Raw genomic sequence first — 19,422 nt, forward strand, 5'->3', positions numbered from 1 at the left:
CTCTTTTCTGTTCCGCATCCGTGATTTCCCCTAATCTGTCCTCCACCTCGCTTATTCATTCTTCTGCCTCCTGTATTCTGCTGTTGGCTGCTTCTAGGGAATTTTTTATTTCAGTTATTGTGTTTTGCATCTTTTCTTGTTTAAGTTTTATACCTTGTATCTCTTTGGTCAGTGTTTCCTGTAAGTTATCTATCATGCCTCCAGTTTATTTCCAATGTCTTGCATCTTCTTCAGCATCAACAGTCTAAAGTCTTTTTCCTGGAGGCTGAGAATCTCCTCATGGCTTAGCTGTTTTTCTGGGGTTTTTTCTTTCTCCCTCATCTGAGGTATAGTTCTCTGTCTTTTCATTTTTATAGGTTTTTGGTGTGGTGACCTTCTTACTGAGAATAGAGTTGTAGCCTCTCTTACTTCTGATGTCTGCCCCCCTGTGGCTGAAGTCGGTATGGGGGCTTGCTGTAGGCTTCCTGATGGGAGGGGCTGATGCCTGTCCACTGGTAGGTGGAGCTGATTCTATTCCCTCTGGTGGGTGGGGCTTAGCCTCTGGATGGGATTAGAGGCAGCTGTGTGCCTGAGGGGTCTTTAGGTAGCCTGTTAACTGAGGGGCGGGGCTGTGATCCCACCTGGATCAAGTTGTTTGCCCTGGGGCTTCTCAGCAGCTGACTGAACGGGTGGGGCTAGATTTTCCCAAAATGGCCACCTCCAGAGAAAGGCATGGCTGCTGAATATTCCCGAGAGCTTTGCTTTCAATGTCCTTCCCTAACAACATGCTACATTCACCCCTATTTTCCCAGGATGTCCTCCAAGAACTGCATTCAGGTTTGACCCAGCTTCCCATGGAGACTATGCTTTGCCTTGGGACTCAGTGCACGTGAAAGTCTGTGTATGCCTTTTAAGAATGGGGTCTCCATTTCCCCCAGTCCCATGGAGCTCCTGCGCACAAGCCCCACTGGCCTTCAATGCCAATTGCTCCGTGGCTCTTTCTCCCTGTGCCAGATCCCCACATGTGAGAGTTTGATGTGTGGCTCAGAACTCTCACTCCTGTAGGTGAATCTCCGAGAACCAGTTAGTTTCCAGTCTGTGTAGCTTCCCACCCAGGAGGTATGGGGTTGTTTATATCGTGAAATCGCCCCTCCTACCTCTTTATGTGGCCTCCTCTTTTTCTTCTGGAGTAGGGTATCTTTTTTAAGGTTTCTGGTCCATTTTGGTGAAGTGTACTCAGTCTTTAGTTATGAATTTTGTTGTTTTTAGGAGAGAAGTTGAGCTCCAGTCCTTCTATTCCGCCATCTTAATCCCGTCTCCCCAGACTCTTGCCATTCTGACACCAATGCCCAAGAGTTTAATCCCGGGTGATTGTAATGATATACTAAAATAGTGGTTACATAGTTGAGGATTAACCAGTTATTTATTAATTCAACAAATATTGATGAATGCTTCTGGTATATGTCATGTATTGTTCTATGCATTTAGGCTATAACAGTAATGAAGACAAAGTCCACTGGCTTATGAAATTTACATTACTATGATGAAAACAGATAATAAAAAATTAACATTTCAGATAGTGATGACTGATATAAGGAAAAATGGGGCAAGTTAAGGAATAGAGAGTGATGAAGATGGGATGAGTATTTCACAGTTTCTCTGATAGGGTAGCATTTGAACGGACACTTGAATAAAGTGAGGGAGCAAGGTATATAAAAATTAGTTGGAAGAATGTTTCAAGCAGAGAGAAAAGCCCCTAGGGCTAAGTCTTAAAGTACTCAAGGAACACTACAGAGTTTTGTCTGATTAGAATGGAGTGAGCTAGAAGAAAAATATGGGAAAGTGAAGTAAGAGACATAGGGGCAACATTATAAAGAGCCTTGTAGACCAAGTAAGTGCTTTGGACTTTATTCTGAATGAGATGGAAAGCCCTTATAGCATTTTTAAGCAAAGGAGTGACACTATCTCGTATAAATTTTGAAATAAGGAATACCCTGGTTGCTCATTAGATTGTAGGGTAAGTTACTCAACTGAAGCCAGATAGGAAATTAATCTATCTGTCTTCAGCTGAGCTAATCAGAATTACTTATGGATTAGATGTGGCTGAGAGTAGTGTGAGAGGGTGTCCAAGAAGTTTTTGACCTGAGAAGTTGGAAAAAATGGAGTTCTTATAAAGTTAAGGAAGGGTTGAGGCAGGGAGTAGAAATAGGAAAACTGGAGTTGTGGTTGGGAAATGTTTTTTATGACATTTCTCCTAGGCAACCAAGTGGAGATGTCCAGTGAGCAATTGGATACACAAATCTGGAATTCAATGGAGAAGTTGGAGCTAGAGCTATATATTTGTGAGCTTTTAGTCTTTGAAGCATGGAACTGAATAAGATCTCTAGAGAGGGGGTTTAACTAAAGGACAGAGAGATTGGAGGGCCAGGGTGCCTTTACAGTTCTGGAAGATGAGTTGGAACCAGTACAGAAAATTGAAAAGGAGACCTGAGAGAACTGAGAGAGTAGAATGAAAACCAAGAGAGTGCTGTCATGGTTGCCAAGAGAAGAAAACAATTCAAAAAGGAAAAAAGGAGTTCCTGTCGTGGCGCAGTGGTTAACGAATCCGACTAGGAACCATGAGGTTGCGGGTTCAGTCACTGCCCTTGCTCAGTGGGTTACCCATCCGGCGTTGCTGTGAGCTGTGGTGTAGGTCGCAGACGTGGCTCGGATCCCGAGTTGCTGTGGCTCTGGCGTGGGCCAGTGGCTACAGCTCCGATTGGACCTCTAGCCTGGGAACCTCCACATGCCGCAGGAGCAGCCCAAGAAATAGCAAAAAGACAAAAAAAAAAAAAAAAAAGGAAAAAAATGGTCAGCTGTTAAGGACAGGTAAGATGAGCATTGGATTTTGATAATCAGGAGGTCAATGGTGATCTTGGAAGAGTGGTTTTTATTTCAAAGAGATGTTGGGAAGAAACCTCATTAGTGTGACTTCGAGAGAGAATAGGAGGAGAAGAAGTATGGGCAGTGAGTATAAACAGGATTTTAAAGATTTTTGTTCCCATGGAGAGCACAAAAATTGAGTGGAAGCTAGAGGGAAATGTGTTGCACAGGAGAGTGTTTATAAAAATGAAGTGTATGATCAGGAAAGAGAGAGAATAGCTATTATTGTTTTTCTTTTTTTTTACCAATTATCATTGCTACTAATTATTACTACTGTACAATGAGAATTGATATTTAAAATTCATATTCAAAAGCTTTATAAATGTCTTAATTATATAAATAACCAATCAACTGAGCATTTACTGTATGACATAAACACTTCCAATTAACATTTCCTTATTTATTCCTCTCAGTACCACTATTCTCACCCCCATTTAACATGTCAGTTTAGTAGAGTTAAGAATTTCCAAGGTCACACAGCTGAGGTTCAAGCCCAAACTCAGGTTTAACTGTCCTCAGAGTATGCTGTTAATCTCTTTTAAAGTGCCTCTGGTCAACTACTTATTATGCTTTACACAGAAAAAATATTAGATTTTTTTTTTTTGTAGAGAGTTTAACAAATAAATTAACTGATTATTCTAAACCAGAAATTATATATTTAGTGAAGGTCTGGTGTTTACAAAGATATTACACTCTATAAAGCTTATTTTTCACTTAAATATAACTGTAAATCTGAAATCTCTGTGAATGTTACTGAACATTATGTAAATAAGAGGGACAGCAAGATAAATGTTCACTTATTGGTGTCTTAGAGACCTGTGTTGGGGGGAATAATAAAAGAGCTCTTAAGTTTTGTGTCCTTAGGCAGAATATTTAATATTTATTAGTCTCACCTTTCTTATTAGTAAATGGACATAAAAAGTATAATTTGCAAGATTATGGCAAAGATTACATACGCATGAGGGCTAGTATGTGTAAATTGCTTAGCACAGTGCATGGCACAGAGTAAGCACTTGATAATGCTCAGTGTTGTTGTCTCTCAGTAACTAGGGAAAGGCGGTTCTTCATTTCCATCTGAATTCCAGGTAGGTCTGTGAAACTTAAAGTGCCAAGGGAATTGCTTAATTGGAAGAAAATATTTAGGGGGACTGAACAGGAAATTATATTTAGAATGAATGCTGAGTTCTAAAGAGACTGTCTCATGCTCCAGTTCTACTCAGCCCAGTTTCAGCTGGGCACCATATGAAGCACATCCTTCTCATTACAGGGGTAACTCACCTAGACAGCTGGTTCAGTTTATGTTATAAAATCAACATCTTCATGAAGCAAACATTTTGAAATGTATTATGGTGTCAATGACCTAATCCTAGTGCTTTTTACACCTCCTGTAGCAGTAAAATCCTTTTTTAATTTTATATATGTGTGTAAATTATATATTATATATTAAAATATATTATAAATATAAATATATATAAATATTTTATAAATATATAAATATATAAATAATATAATTATATATAATTTTAAGTTTATTTTATTAAGGTATAGTTGATTTACTGGTGTGTTAATGGTGGATTAATTTCTACTATACAGCAAAGTGATAGAATCCATTCTTATGAATAGCAAAATATGAAATAGATAAAGGCAAACTGCTTTGCTTAAAGCTAGGCTAGGAGTGGGGGCCCAATTCAGCCTCTTCCTCAACAGTTTCCCCTCCTACCTCAAATTGTCCTTATAGCACAGCACTGGGACTTTGGGATTTTGAGAGATGGGGTTTGAAAATCTCTGGCTTCAACTATCTGGATTCTAAGATTATTAATAGATATGTATTTCAATAGTATTTATCAATCAAACACTATATTCATGGTACTGTTATGAGTGGTGATATAGTGAATAGATCAGGCCCAGCCTCAAATTTTGTAGGCTTTAACTAGAGGGAAATTTGTTGTACCAAATGACTGCAAGTCCAGAGCTAGAATGGCTGTGGAAGGCAGTATAATGGCTTCCCAAAAGTGTCCATGTACTACTTCCCAAAACCTATGAAATGTTATGTTATAATGCAAAGGGAGATTAAAGTTGCTAACCAGTTGACCTTATATAGGGAGATTACCCTGGGTTACTTGGGGAGTACAGTGTAATCGTTAGAGTCTTTAGGAGTGGAAGAGGGAGGCGGAAGAGGGTCACAGTTAAAGAAGGAGACATGATGGCAGAGAAAAAGAGTGTTTCAGTGTGAGAAGGACCTGACCTACCTTCACTGGTTTGAAGACAGAAGAAGGCCATGAACCAAGGAATGTGGATGGCCCTAGAACCAGGAAAAGATAAGGAAATGAGTTATTTTCTAGAGTTGTAAGACAGGAATGCAGCCCTGCTGACACCTTGGTTTTACCATGGTAAAATCCACTTTGGACTCCTTCCTCTAGAACGATAAGTAAAACACCTGTTTTTATTTAAGCCTCAGAGTTTGTAGTAATTTGTTATAGCAACAATATAAAATGAATATAATGACCTTCAGGGTTTGTTGATTCAGCCACTCAAAAAGTTATTCATGGTGTAGCGATAGACATAGACCAATAGAATGGAACTGAGATTCCAGAAGTAAACTCATATGTCTATGGCCAGTTAGTTTTTCACATGGGTACCTGTCCATTCAATGGAAAAAGAATATTCTCTTCAACAGAGGTTCTGGGAAAATTGGATTTTCACATGTAAAGAAATAAAGCTGGACCTCGATCTCACATTATATACAAAAATTGACTTAAGTCAACAACCTAAACATAAGAGTTATAATCATAAAAGTCTTAGAAAAAAGCAAAGAAATAATCTTCATAACCTTGGATTTGGTAATAAATTCTTAGATATGATACCAAAAGCAAGAACTGCAACAAAAAAGTTAGTTAATTTGGACCTTATCAAAATTTAAAATTTCCATTCATTAGAGAACATTGTTAAGAAAGTAAAAAGATAACCTACAACTATTTGCAAATAGTATCTGTGATAAAAGATCTCAAATATATAAAGAACTCCTACAACTCAACAACAAAAGGATAACCTTATGGGCCATGGCTTGAATAGACATTTTTCCAAAGAAGAAATATGAATGGCCAACATGGAAATGTTCTTAATAGCATTAGACCTTAGAGAAATGCAAACCAAAATACAATGAGATTATACTTCACACCTACTAAGATGACTATAATAATACTTTTAAAAATGAAAATAACACATATTAGCAAGGATATGGAGAAATTGGAACCATTATATGTGGCTGCTTTGAAAGTAAAGTGGTGTAGCCATTTTGGAAAACAATTTGGTAATTTCTCAAAAAGGTAGACATGACATGGAATTAACATATGAGCCAGCAATTTCACTCTTAGGTATATAATCAAAAGAATGGAAAGCAGACACTCAGATACTTATGTGTCAATGTTCATTGCAGCATTATTCACAATACAAATAATCTTGTGTCCCTCAACATACAAATGGATAAGCAAATGTGACGTATATATAAAATGGGATATTTATTTTTAAACAGTAAAAAAAAAATGAGATTCTGATAGAATGAAGTTCCACAGTTTTTTTTTTTAATAAACATTTATTACACTGTAATTTTCACAATATTTTACTTCTATTCTAAAATTGATCTACAGATATTTCTGTATAACACCAAAACCAATGATTTAATAGAGGAATTTATGTATCATTTTGCAAAAAAAATAAGCCTTATACATTTATATTAATTTATATTATTTGTAGGATGTTTCCCAAGCCTCATGGAACTAAAGTGTATGCACATCTCACACACATACACACAAATGCACACACACACACACACACTCACACACACCACTGTATTCAAATCAAATGAATGTACATTGCCTCAAATGAAATGCTGTACAAAATTTGGAGTTCCTGTTATGGCTCAGCGGATTAAGAACTCTACATAGTGTCCATGAGGATGCGTTTTCAATCCCTGGCCTCGCTCAGTGGGTTAAGGATCTACTGTGACATACTTTGCAGTTGTGGCTCAGATCTGGCACTGCTGTGGCTGTGTTGTAGGCCAGAGGCTGCAGCTCCAATTTGACCCCTAGCCTGGGAACTTCCATATGCCACAGGTGCAGCCTTAAAAAGAAAAAAAAAGAAAAAAGAGAATAAATACTATATAAAATTTGTAACTGGATACACAAAATGTGAATTGAATCATGAATATAATATTGATAAATGGATACCTCACAAACCTTGAACCTTAAAAACATTATGCTAAGTGAAATAAGCCAGATATAAAAAGACAAATACTATATGATTCTACTTATATAGAATATCTAGAAAATGAACTATACATCAATTAAAAAAAGGAAATATCTAGAATAGGCATGTTTATAGAGACAGGAAGTAGGTTAGAGGTTGTCAGAGGCTGGAAAGAAGTTAGAATGGGAACTGTTGTGGAATGATTATGAGGTTTCTATTTGAAATGATGAAAAAGTTTTGGAAATAGAGAGTGATGATGGTGGTACCACATTGTGAATGCCACCAAATTGTCCAATTAAAATGGTTAAAATGGTAAATTTTGTGTTATATGTATTTTATCACAATAAATTCATCAAGGATCCAGTTTCTTTTTTTTTTTTTTTGGCCATGTACAGCATCAACTTTATTCTAAGACTAATTCTTCCTTTCTCATCATCCTCCCTCAGATGGCAAAAACTGAAATTGAGTTATGAGAGCGTTAGAACCATAGGAGGGCAAGATAAATGATACTGACATGGCAATGATGGAGCCAATAATAATTATGTCGAGAAAAGTAAGTGATGTCAGGGTGGATTTAAATCTCCAAAATCACAGTATACAGCCTAGATCCATCTTGAAGAACAACAGAGCTATAGCGAAAGGAAAATTCAAGCCCTCCTGGATCCCACCAGAGTAGTGAAAAAAAAAAAAAAAAAAAAAGTAGTGAAAAGAGTTGGTTTAAAGGCAAAAACAGAAACCAGATGTGACATTTAGGAGAGAATAAGGTGAGATGTTGTGGGTGAAGCAAGATCTGCATCAGTAAAGAGATTGGGTTGATTTTAGGAGTCTACTAAGGGAGGAAGAGAATTCAGAAACAGGCCTAGCCTGCGGGAAAACCGAGGGCTAAAGAATTAGTCTCCTATTCTACTCCCAACAGGTAATCTCGAAGCCAAGGCCTGCTTTCTCAATCTTGAGGTCCTCTTACAGCATCTGGACTAGAACATTCCACCAATGATAGCTATTCTGAGATATGATTTAATATTTATGGGGCAACACTCAAGGGTAGGACCTGGGTCTTACAAATGTTTGTTTTCTAGAACTCAACTTTATGGGCTTCACCAGAGTGGATATTTTTATTGTTTTTATTATTAATAAAAAGGATATGATGAGTCATTTTGCTCTCACAAGATGAGCTTTTTAATGTAAGTAGTTAAGGAAGACGGTAAAATAGTACATAAAAAGAAAAACACTTTTGTGAAGTTTGGTCATTTGGAGCCCATAAATTACACCATATTGTCAGTCTCATTACCTGTGCCACATCAAATCTTTACCTATGTTGGGCTGAATGTTGGGCCCGGGATCACATTTATCACTAATAAAAAGGGTGGTTAGCCTCAGAGGGGAGTGGATTAGCAAGGTGGAGGCCGGAGAGTGCAGCCAGATCTGGGGACTCAGGAGGCTGATATCTAAGGATCTGAGTCCCAGGAAAGATGAGAGTTGAGATAATTGTATTACCAGCCGAAGATGAAAGTGTGCTCAAAGAACTTAGAATCAAGAAGGTCCTAGATATAAACAGAAGCTTGGATTTTCTCTCTGACCTCAAGGTGACTTTTATAGCCTTTGTTTTATGTTCTGTACGGTTTAAAGGTCTGATAGTTTTCACTATAAGCAAAGGTTCTGATGGGTAGGGATTGAGTAGATTCATTCGGTGGTTTAGGCTCAAAGCCATGATGGTTAGAGAGCCGAACGGTATATCCTCAGATTGATGAGGGCCTTTGGGATCTCTGGAATATATAATTGAGAAGCTTGATCATCTAAGGTTCTTTGAGAGCTCTGATAGTGTCAGAGTGTTAACCTTTTCAAGCAGAATATCTACTGCCTAATAAGTAAATTTTGTGAATTAGAAAAAGATGTCCCATCCACTGAGTGATGCAAGTCCCATATCGGGGCACAAAACTTGTTGAGCAGAGTTCAGGCTGGATTCTAGCCCCTAGTCATTGTTTTGGATAGGCATGTTTGTCCTGTGGAATCATATAGGGTTCAGTTTTTATAGCCCAGTTTTTACAGACAAGACATGAAGGTAACCATGATTAGCAGATTTGGGCAAATCTCAATGAATGAAAGAGTATCAAGTATATCAACAGAAAATGTTTAGGTTAGTTAATTAATAAGTATAGACCTAAGAATCCTTACTTTCTGACAAATATCAGGTGCAACGTCACTATGCCATGAAGATCTTTGCTTTTTGTTTCTCATATTATCATGTAAAATTGCTATTTTATTTCATCTTGTTCAACATCTCCCCACTTCCCCTACCATGAACCCTTGGCAACCACCATTCCACCCTCTGTTTCTGAGTTGGCTTTTTTAGATCCCACATGTAAGTGATATCATACTATATTTGTCTTTCTTTGCCTGACATATTTCACTTAGCATAATGTCCTCAAGGTCTATCCATGTTGTCTCAAATGGCAGGATTTCATTTTAATGGCTAAATAATATTCCATTGTGTGTGTGTATGTATTCTTTATCTTTGTATTTTTTTTTATTTCTTTTTTTTACTGCCTCACCTGCAGCATATGGAAGTTGCCAGGCTAGGGTTGAATTGCAGCTGCAGCTGCAGGCCTATGGCACAGCAACACCAGATCCAAGCCATATTGGAAACCTGTGCCACAGCTTGCAGCAATGCTGGATCCTTAATCCACTGAGCAAGGCCAGGAATCGAACCTGCATCCTCATGGACACTATGTTCGGTTCTTAACGTGATGAGCCACAGTGGGAACTCCTTTTTGTATTTTCTTAACCATCTATTGATGGATGCTTAGGTTGTTTCCATGTCTTGGCTATTGTGAATAATGCTACAATGAACACGGGGGTGCAGATATCTCTTTAAGATACTGATTTCATTTCCTTGGGGTGTATACCCAGAAGTAGGATTTCTGGATCATGTGACAGTTCTAGTTTTAATTTTTTATCTAATTAAAAAAATTATCATCTAGGAGTTCCTGCTGTGGCACAGTGGGTTAAGGATTCAGCTGAGGCCGGCCTGGCCCAATGGGTTAAGGATCAAGCATTGCCACGGCTGTGGTGTAGGTTGTAGCTGTGGCTCAGATTTGATCCCTGGGCCTGAGAACTTCCATATGCTTCAGATACAGCCAAAAAAATTATCATCTAGATTCAGAATCTGATGTGTTAGGTGTGTAGTCCCCAAGTCACACAATCTAGTCCACTAATTAAATATTCATTGATTGTCTTCTGTGTTCTAGCCAGTGTAGTAAGACCTGGAAGAATGAAGTTCATCAGAAAAACAAAAACAAGCAAAGAGACAGCTGCAGGATGGTATTCATTGCCCTTATAATTGTGTCTGCAGTAGTACAGGTGTAGGGTATCAAGCCTGGTCTTAGGGAATTGGGAAGGCCTCTTTGAGGAAGAGAAGGAGTAGTACTTAGCCAGGTGAAGATGTTCAAGCCTCAGAAACAAGAGGGAGCACTATACATATAGGAAGCTACAGTTAATTGGGGAGGGCTAGGGCACAGACTGTGGGGGATGTAGTGGTAAGAAATGAGGATTTATGGCAAAGCAAGAATATAAGTTAGGATGATGATGTCAGGTAATAGCAGTAGGTATGGAAAAAAGTGACAAATTCAAAAGACATGAGGGACGTAGAACAAAAGCATTTGTATTTTATTTGGGTGTAAGGGGATGAGAAAGGAATGCACTATATATGGTGCCTAGGTTCCTGACTTGGGCATTTGAATGGAATGTTGTCGATGTGGCAAGAGTATTGAAATATGGGAATGACAGGAGTTTGGGGGGCCCTTCATTTTCTGTGTGGTAGCCTGCTTTGTTACCCTTCCTGGTGTTCCAGTCAGGTCTCCTAGATATCTAGCAACCCACCTGAACCCAGGCTATTGCAAGGTCCTGATAACATCATTTGTCTCCTTGAGAGCTAGAACTGTGTCCTTAAAGATAATGCCATAGTCACCACCTCTGTTGGCTGGAGACCTCTCAGACCTCTCAGATGTGGACAAAATTCCTTGGATGACAGTTATACCAGGGCAACAGTATAAATTCCTGCCAGGATTCCCCTCTGCCATGCTGAGTCTTACAAATTTACCCTTGTGCTGACAGTCTTATATCCTGTCTGAGGTTGCTTTGAACTTTAGCATAACCGTGACCTGTGCTTTCACTCAATCACCTATTACCAGGCCAGCAGTTCCAATAATGATTTTTTCTCTTCTGTGGTAACCCTTCAGCCTTGTCCCAAACTGGTCTGTGATAGCACTGTGTATAAAGGGGGTATGAAAGCTTAAGCAGTACCTAGAGTTCTACTTTGCTAGTATGTCTGCCTTTGACAGATGAACTAAAATTGAATGTGACTGGAGCTACAGGAAGTACATACTTCTCCATTTTTCTCTCCCAGAGAGCACATAGCTGATGGGTGGATTCTCTGTTTAATATCAGTCACTTTCACTTTCCTAGCTGTGATTTCAAGCTAGTTCTGGTCCTGCAAACTTAAAACAAAGAGCAGCCAACCAAAGAGAAAGCTAATGAGAATTAGAAGGCTCTCAAGTCATTAGGCTGCCTCTTAAAAATCTTACCTGTGGTGAGTACACAACATTCAACACCTTCACTCCCTGTGCAGCCTCTCACTAGGCATTTATAACCAATTACGTTATGTATGGATTTGTCAGAGTGCTTGACTTAATGCGGCTCATTAAAACCTCATGGAGATAAGTGACTCACAGATCCCTGCTGGCCAGAACACCTCTTCTGGTAAGGTTTTCACTGCTGACAGGCAGTGGAAAGTTGACTAACCAGCAAATTTGACAAGGTTTGCTGTAACTCAGAAGCTTAAAACCTGCACAGGAACTTTATGAAAACCTCATGGGCTGCCATGCTGGAGAATCAGACCTTTTCCCAGGAAAAAGGGCATGCAGGGGTGTTGTTAGAGGTGGAAGGAGCAAAGAAAAACCTTTAATCCTTTGATTCCTGTATGGAATTGTGATATGGTTCCAGGGCACTCTCCCAGCCACCCATTTCCATCTCCCTCCTTGAGTAAAAGTTAGAGATCGTAGGGAGGCAAAGGCATGGCCCCCAGTTAAGAGAGAATGAATGGTCGTTGGGGAGAGGGCTGTTAGTGTCTGTTCTCCTTTCTTAGAGAGAAAGGATCTGAGCATTGGAGCTATCCCTGAATACACCTGCACTTCGGGCTGTGCTACCTCATCTGATCTTGGCAGTGTGGGTGAGCAGAGTGCTGGAGCTCAGGTGTATTTGAGAAAGAGCTATGACTCCCTATACTGGTAGTAGATGGGCCAGCTGGATTTGATGGGAAAGGGGAGACTCCTGTAACATTGGTGCTATACCTCAGTTAGCAAGAGCTGGGTCATGGCAGGCCCTGCTGTTAGACACAGCTAACTTATAACCTCATATGTGCTAGAATAGCCTCAATGGCATCCCACAGGGCACACACCATGGCAAGTAGCTAGCATGGCATCCCACAGGACACACACCATGAGGTGAGAGTTATAACTTGTGATGCAAGTGGTTCTAAGCAACTTCTTCCAGTGTGTGGGAAACATTCATTATCTACTGTGTGCTTAGTGAAGCACTCATCACAGAGTCTGGGGAGCAATCACATGGACCATGGATTCGTTTTAGGAAGTATAGGCACTGACACAGTCTGGTCCTGTCTGGTTGTTGGAGAAAATAAGTATTAAGCATATTAATATACTTATTTCTTATGTAATAGTTATTTATTGAGCACTTATTCTCAGGCACATTACAACTTCTCACTCTGTATTCACAGTGATCTTATAGAATAAGTATTATTTACCCAATTATAGAGGAAGCACAAAAGACTGAGGTACAAAAAGTGTAAGTAATTTTCTATCCCAAAATATATTCTCTGAATCACTTTTTTCCCTATCTCCCATTTCCATGTAGTTCTATTAGTAGCTAAGGACTTTAGTTCTTAATATTAATGAGCTTAATTGGATGAGGAAAATGTAATTTTTTTCAATTGACCTGTTAGTCTCAGGCTTTTTATTGTAAACAGGCCAACAGCTCAAGGTGAGAATAAAATTGAGTGAAATACAAATGCCTTGTCTTCTCTTTGAGTAAAGGAGACTTTAAGCTAGTTTTTGGTGGGATTGAATAAAGAAATAGTGCATGTGAAAGTGTCATGCACAGTGCCTGGCATATAGTGGAAGCTCAAAAATATTAGTTTACTTTAGCCTCCATCCTATAGTTATATGAATTAAATCTTTGATTAGAAAGAGACTTGTAAGTTCCCTTGTGGTGCAGCAGGTTAAGGATCCAGTGTTGCAGCTGTGGCGCAGTTTCATTCCTTGGCCTGGAAACTTCCACATGCTGACAGTGCAGCCAAAAAAAAAAAAAAAAAAAAAAAACAAACCCAAAAAATGGTAGAAAGAACTCAGAAAGAAATTATATAAAGTCTAAAGAATATTTCAGATTTTAAAGACAAGTTTAAATTTTTTTTTAAATTTATTACGCTCTCCTTTTTTTTTTTCCCCAATTAATTCTAAATTTAGGTCTGTCGACATTTTACCTGTAAGCTATTTATGTACTTACACCCTTCCTTATATTAAGACCAGAGGCATGGCATAGGGATGAATTCGGGATGGGTGAATCCAGCTGTACTCTTTGAGTTCACTGAACATCTCAGATGATTTTTCAAATGTTTTGGGCTCACTGAAATCCAAAACAGGTTTCACCCATGCTCATACTATCCAGTTTGGAGCATGTGCAATTTAAGGGAAATTTAATCCATATGTTTCTGATTCGTTTACACTTAAATAGTCAAAATATTGTTTTTAATAGTTATTTGATGCCCAAGTAGCCTTTTGAACCTTTGAATAAGCTTTTAGAAGCCTGCATTTCTCTTGAAAACAGGAAATCATGTCTTTCCAAGGAGGTAAACTAATTTATACATCTGAAAATTCAGGTTCAGTTGAAAACATCCCAAACCACAGGTTTTTAATGGCCTGTCTGCTTGGCAAATGAACACTCAGCTTTAGACTAAACGCTATTTGAATGCACCTACTTCTTGTATGTTTGGACTGGACATCCATTTCATTTGGTGTTGGGCTGTTTTGTGTGTAGATTTAGCATCCTGAAGCTTAGAATTTACCTGGCTTTTATTTTAGTTTCAATTACTATCAGTTTTAATTCATTCCAGTTCTTGTAGCTAGTTGACTAACATGGCTATTTTTCCAAATATTTCATGCGTGATGAACTCTTTTTGTGTTTTTTTCCTTCACCAATTATCTTAATTTTTAAAAAATAAATGAAATATCTGATTTTCAATAAAATTATGCAGGACTTCTATAGAGATATGAACACTCCCTTTCTCCTGCATGCCCAGAGACTGGCTAACACCTTGTGAAAAAAGAAAAAGAAAAACAAACCATGAGGATTAGTAGAAAAAAAAATGGGTTTAATTATTTTTACTTATTTTATGAATTTGTTTTAAAGGGATAAGATACTTGCTTAAAGAAACTGAAATATAGTTCCATGATCCCCATTTTGTACCCCTCTCACTTCATTAAATATTTGTCGAGTGAATTAATTACTTTAGTTTTTAGCTTACATGTGTATTTTCTCATGCAACCATTTCTATTTCAAAGATTTTTTTTTTTCATCTTTTTAGGGCTGCACCGGTGACATATGGAAGTTCCCAGGCTAGGGGTCTAATCAGAGCTGTAGCTGCTGGCCTACACCACAGCCACAGCAATGTTAGATCAGAGCCACTTCTGTGACCTACACCACAGCTCATGGCAACACCAGATCCTTAACCCACTGAGTGAGGCCAAGGATTGAACCCACAACCTCATGGTTCCTAGTCAGATTCATTTCTGCTGCACCACGACGGAAACTCCTGTTTCAAAGATTTTATAAATGTTTATTATTAATACAGATGTAGATTGCTGACACATGCTTAATCACTAGCTGTGTAAACTTGGATATATATCACTAAAACTATATGTGCACTTTACCCATTTATAAAATGAAGATTAATAATAGTATTTAATCCATAGGGTCTTGTGTGGATTTAAAAGACGGGACAAAAACCCCTTATTACAGAGTCTGGCAGATAGTAAATCCTCAGTGAATGGTAGCAAAAAAAATCACATTAGGCAAACTTTGGGGAGAGGGTATTTACTAAGTATGAGGCTTAGAACAATTCTGGGGATACTAAGTTGTACTTTTTTCCCCTAAGGAGTTTATTGCTAACTATTACTATACAGTTTTAGAAATGCTTCAACAGAAGTTCACTTATACTGATACTGAAATCCTGTTGAAGGACATTTAGACTTGGTAGGTAGGAAAAGGCTTAAACTCCATTGTCTAGGACAAATAGAATTTTTCGGTAAAGAGGAAAGGGTAGAACAAAGCAGAGTGCAAGGCATGGAAGTGTGAAATAGTGTGACCTAGGAGTTTCTGTTGTGGCTCAGTGGGTTAAGGACACATCTTTGTCTCTGTGAGGATGTGGGTTTGATCCCTGGCCTCACTCAGTGGTTTAAGGATCTGGTGTTGCAGCAAGCTGTGTTGTAGGTTGCAGATGTGGCTCAGATCTGGTCTTGCCTGTGGCTGTGGCATAAGCTGCAGCTCCAGCTCCCTAGCCTGGCAACTTCCATATGCCACAGATATGGCTGTAAAAAGAAAAAAAGAAAGAAAAAGAAATAGTGCTACCTAGGTAGGTCGATATAGTAAACTCTTGATGGCTCTCTACAGCTGGATTGTAGGGCTGAACTAACATGTTAGCATTTTTCAAGTTTTTCACTGAAAAATTCTAAGAAGAGGAATAATGTTATCAGATTTGGGTTGTAACACAGCAGTCAGCAAGATACAAAGGCATTTGAGAGTCATGAAATTTGCTAGCAGTTCAAACTGCAAGTGAAGGCAGTTCTGTGTCCCTCCCCAACTTTCCAGGGATTTGATGGAAAAACAGAGAAGAAAAGGGGTTGTTGGATTTCCTAGCATTTCTGGCTCAAATTATCTGCTTCTGCTGAATTAGTCCAATATATGGATCCTCTTCTTATCCTGCACATATTCTTAATCTGTCCAACCAGATGTAGAATTTAGCTCATTTCTTCCTCTTTTTGTTTCCTTCTCTTTCAGGAATCAGCCACCTCAAATTTATCCTATTTTACCATGCGTACTGCTTGTGGGAAGAGATTAATTATTTTGCCTCCTGCCAAGACAAAGTCCTTTAGTGAAAGTGTGGGTAAGTAATGAATTTAAAAGATCAAGATAGTAGGCAACAGACCAGGTAAAAGGCTGTTACCAAAGAGCAAGATACTGAAGGAAGGCAATAGCATTGGTAGTGGAAATAGTGAGGGAAGAGTATACTTGAAGTACATCTATGAGACACAAATGACAGAACTAGACTCAGTGATTGAATCAACCTGGAGCAGTGGTGCAGGGAACATAATAGAAGGTAGGGATGCAGGGTTCTGTATGTAATTTGGGGTTTTGTTTGTGATAAGTGAACAGTTAGAGATGACATTCATTGTTGTTCAAGATACAGAAAGAAGTGTATATTTGGGGGAAAATTTATGATTCCTGTCTTAGGCAAATTGAGTTTGAAGTAGGAGATATTAAAGTACTTGGTGTGGGAGTTCCTGTTGTGGCTCAACACGTTAAGAACCTGACACAGTGTCATTAAGGATGTGAGTTTGATCCCTGGCCTTGCTCACTGGGTTAAGGATCTGGCATTGCTGCAAGCTGCAGGGTAGGTCACAGATATAGCTCAGATCTGGTGTTGCTGTGACTGTGGCATAGGCCTGCAGCTACAGCTGTAATTTGATCCCTAGCCCTGGAACTTCCATATGCTGCATATGTGGCCATAAAAAGAAAAAAAAAAAGGTACTTGGTGTGTATATTTAGAATTTAGGAGAGTGTTCTGGACTGGAGAAGCTAGATTTGGAGCAGATCATTTAGGGACCCTGCTCAGGTGCAAGTCTGAGAAACTCAGCTACAGGAACTTAACCAAATAGTGAGTTATTTTTCATATATAATAGATGTCCAGAGTTAAGTAGTTCAGTATTAATATGATGAGTCCAAGATTTCACTGGTGTTTCAGGCTTTTTTTTTTTTTAATCTTTCTGTTCTATCATCTTTAGTGTCTTTGGTCAAGTTTCCTAGAAACAGAATTGAGATAAGAATTTAAGCTATAAGATTCCGACGGAAAACTTGTAAGGAAAAGTCTGAGATAGAACAGAGAAGAGGAGAAGAGCAGGTAGTCTGGCCAATTAAATAAATTATTAAAAGTGGGCCATGCATGAAGTAATCATACATGTGTCCTGAACCAAGGGTTATGATTAATCCCATTCTGTGAACATGTGGTCCAAGGAAAGATCAAAAGAATGGATCCAGAGAGAAAAGATCTCAAGAAGTATAAAGCTTTTCTTTCAAGTAGCTTGACTTTAAAAGAAGAAGAATAGAGGGGTAGCTGGGGAGGACATGAGTTAAAAGAGAATTTTAAATAATAGAGCTGTGCCACTAGAGAAGGGAAGATTGAAAACTCAGGAATGGGAGGAATTGGTTATTGGAATGATATAGAGTTGGAGGGACTCCAGAGTACAGATAAGATTAACTTTGGACACAGAAAAGGACATCATTTTACTGATCCAGGAGGTAAAGACATGAAAGCTAGTGATTTTTACAGATAAATTCATGATGGTGGCAAGTGAGGAGTTGAGGAATTCCTACATGATTGCATTTAAATTATTTTCACAGCATAATACAGAAAGGGTCATCTGTTGAGCATGTGTGTGTGAAGTAGGTGGTGTCAGTGATGGGAGGATGGGGGAGAGGTGTAGAAGTCTTAAGAGTGGTGAAAGTTTGGAATAGCCACTGAGGAGAATAGAAGGGTTATCTGCCTAGAGCTGCCTAGCACATTTCAGGCCCAGCTGAGGTTGAAGATCCTAAATTTGTAGTAGCATCATCCCTGGTTGTGTGATTTTCTCCAGCAATGCTTTATAGTGTGGCTAGCATCTGGGTGGGGGGATGAGCTGGGTTATTAAGTCAAGAGGCATTACACACGTGTGACTCATTTTCTACTTATTAAATACCTTCCTTTTGTAAATCACAAAGAGACCATGGATATGCATGCATGTCTGCACCTGCATTTAGGCAGTGGGTTATAACACTGGTTTTTGCTTTGGGTAGATTTAGGAATCAGCCAATAGACATCTCAACTTATCTTTTGGTTATTTAGTGTTGAGATTATTATTGATTATGGTTTAGAGACCAAATGATGTTAGATAGATAAATGAATCTTTAAGGATAAGTTTGAAGGAAAAAAAATTTGGCTTACTTTCTGCAAACTTATTTGGGATATGTTTGGTCTACTTGATATTTCTATGGTCCAGAGATTTCTAATCCATCCAGAATTCTGTGGTCAGATAAATCTCTCTAAAATACATCACTGCTCAGAAACCCTCAGTTGCTTCTCACTGCCTGTTACATATGATCTAATTGTCTTAACTTGATGAATTCAAGATCCTCCATAGTTTGGCCTCAACCTACTTTTCTTTATTTTTCCACTGCTTCCCACACTTAGAAAGTATACCTTAGTGGTTAAGAGCACAGGCTTTGCATTTGTATTTAAATTATGGCTTTTTAAATTACCAGTTGTGTGATTTAAAGAAATTTAACTCTCTTAGTTCTAGTTGTCCTACCAGCAACATGGAGGTAACAATACATACCTTATAGGATGATGAAGATTAAATGAAATAATGTAATGTGTTTAGTATAGTGCCTGAAATTCAATATAGTTACAATCCTTTCAGTACTTTATTCAGTTAACTACATAGTGCTTTGACACTGTTCTGAATACTTTGTAAACTCATTTAATCCTTGTAACAACCCTCTGCAACGAGTAATATGATTCTATTTTTACAGATGAGAAAACTGAGATATAGGGAAATTGATTAATTCTTAGCTAAGAAGTGGTAGAATCAAGTTTTAAAGCCAGAGAGTTTATCTTCAGAAGCCATACTTTTAACGACTAAGCCATATTGCCTTTCAATAAATGGCAACTAGTCAATAAATTACAAATGCTGGAAAGGGTGTAGAGAAAAGGGTACCCTCCTACACTGTTGGTGGGAATGTAAATTTGTACAACCACTATGGAAAACAGTATGGAGGTACCTCAGAAAACTAAATATAGAGCTCCCATATTACCCAGCAATCCCACTCCTGGGCATATATCTGGTCAGAACTTTCATTGAAAAAGATACACGCCCCTCTTTGTTCATTGCAGTACTA

The 19,422-nt window shown here is 38.4% G+C and overlaps 1 protein-coding gene across 1 annotated transcript in view; it reads left to right on the forward strand.

Moving 5' to 3' along the window:
• Nucleotides 1-19,422, forward strand: part of LOC110261207 (uncharacterized) — a 333,192-nt gene that overhangs the window by 99,031 nt on the left and 214,739 nt on the right. The window contains exon 6 of the mRNA XM_084964684.1: nucleotides 16,270-16,375. The gene's annotated coding sequence lies outside the window, so the exon portion shown is untranslated. The remainder of the gene's footprint in view (nucleotides 1-16,269; nucleotides 16,376-19,422) is intronic.

Source organism: Sus scrofa, chromosome 6, assembly GCF_054392235.1.
Source record: "Sus scrofa isolate SSC_HxYL_T2T_F1_AM1 chromosome 6, Sscrofa_HxYL_maternal_Yorkshire_Landrace_v2.0, whole genome shotgun sequence".
In the NCBI taxonomy this organism is placed as follows: domain Eukaryota; kingdom Metazoa; phylum Chordata; class Mammalia; order Artiodactyla; family Suidae; genus Sus; species Sus scrofa.